The sequence below is a fragment of the Galeopterus variegatus genome, unplaced genomic scaffold (assembly GCF_000696425.1).
Source record: "Galeopterus variegatus unplaced genomic scaffold, G_variegatus-3.0.2 Scaffold8946, whole genome shotgun sequence".
Taxonomy (NCBI): domain Eukaryota; kingdom Metazoa; phylum Chordata; class Mammalia; order Dermoptera; family Cynocephalidae; genus Galeopterus; species Galeopterus variegatus.
In genome coordinates, this window is record NW_007735057.1 from 61,703 (window position 1) to 63,319 (window position 1,617).

At 40.6% G+C, this 1,617-nt stretch overlaps 1 pseudogene; it reads right to left on the minus strand.

The window, feature by feature from the left end:
* The window catches only part of LOC103608889, a 2,549-nt pseudogene extending 1,275 nt beyond the window's left edge, over positions 1 to 1,274 (minus strand).
* Positions 1,275 to 1,617: the final 343 nt, after the last annotated feature.

The window sequence follows — 1,617 nt, forward strand, 5'->3', positions numbered from 1 at the left end:
TGCTAAGAACAAGCTTTTGTTGGTGGATTGACTTAACCTTTTACAAATTGCATTATAGAATGTCACTTTGTTGTTTCACTGATGTTATCACCTTCTATTGTTAAACTATACTTAGCCATAACTCCACCTATGTTCTTTTTCTGTAACTTTCTGGCCTGGAGAATAAATGCTGGGAGAAGACCCCAGTCCAGTGTTATTTTTCCAAGGAGGAATGCCTCTCTCCTGAGGGTTCCTGGAAAATTAACCCCTTCAAGGCTCCTCACTACTCAGAGGAAATGGGCTTTGAGTAATCCTTTGTGTCTCCTCACCCCAAGTGAGTAAGTCTTGAGGATTTAGTAAAGTCTTTTCCACATTCCCTACTGAAATAGGATCTTCTCCATTGTGAATTCTTACATATTGATTAAGACCAAAGAGATTCATGAAGATGCATCCACATTCTTCACATTCATAGGGCTTCTCTCCACTGTGAGTTCATACATGCTTAGCATGGTCTGAGTTCTGAATGAAGGCTTTCCCACAGTCCTTACATTTATAGGGTTTTATTCCAGTGTGAATTCTATAGTGATCATTAAGGCATGAGGAATTTCTAATGGATTTTCTGCATAGCTTACATCCAAAGGGGTTCTCTGAAATGTGAGTTTTTATATGTTCAGTAAGCTGAGAAGACATAATTAAGACTGCCCCACACTCCTTACATTCATGGGTTTCTCTCCAGTGTGAATTTTCACATGTTGATTGAAGCATGAGGAAACAATGAAGATTTCCCATATTCCTTACACTTACAAGGTTTCTCTCCAGTGTGAGTTTTTCTATGCTAAGTTGATAAGACCTAGTGAATGATTTCCCACATTCCTTACACTCATAGGGACTGTCTCCAGTGTGAGTTTTTCTATGCTAAGTTGATAAGACCTAGTGAATGATTTCCCACATTCCTTACACTCATAGGGACTGTCTCCAGTGTGAGTTCCTATGTGAATATTAAGGTATGCAGAATATCTAAAGCTTTTTCCACATTCCTTGCATTTGTACGGTTTTTCTGCATTGCAAGTTTGTACATTCACAGCAAGCCTTGTGGAGTGAATAAAACCTCTCCCATATTCCTTCCATTCATGAAGTGTTTCTCCATTGTGACTTCTCATATGTGCCTGAAGGTGTGACAGATTAATGAAGGCTCTTGCACAGTCAATGCATTCAAAGGATTTGTCTTTCTTGCACATACTCTGGTAAAGTCTTTTCTTCATGAAGGCAGACTGGGTCCCTGTAAAGAAGCCCATGGGACAAATCAGTGGCTCCCATCATCTGAGGCTGGTGGTAAAATCTGCCTGACTGCTCCTTTCCATCAGGCCAAGATCACTTCAGAGCAGCTTATGAATCCACATGGGTAGTGGCAATCCCCATTCCTCTATACACAGGGTTAATGTGGAGACCCAAACATACCAGAATCATGGGAGGACACAGGGCTAGAGTCAACGTGCCACAAATGGAGGAAATTCTTTGCCTTCAAAGTTGTTTTAAGCCAGACCACCACCACGTGGAAAGCATCAGCATTTTTTTTCTTTCCTCTACAGCATGTTTCTCTCTTTCTGTCAAAATGACCCAGATTTTCCTTTGAAGAAA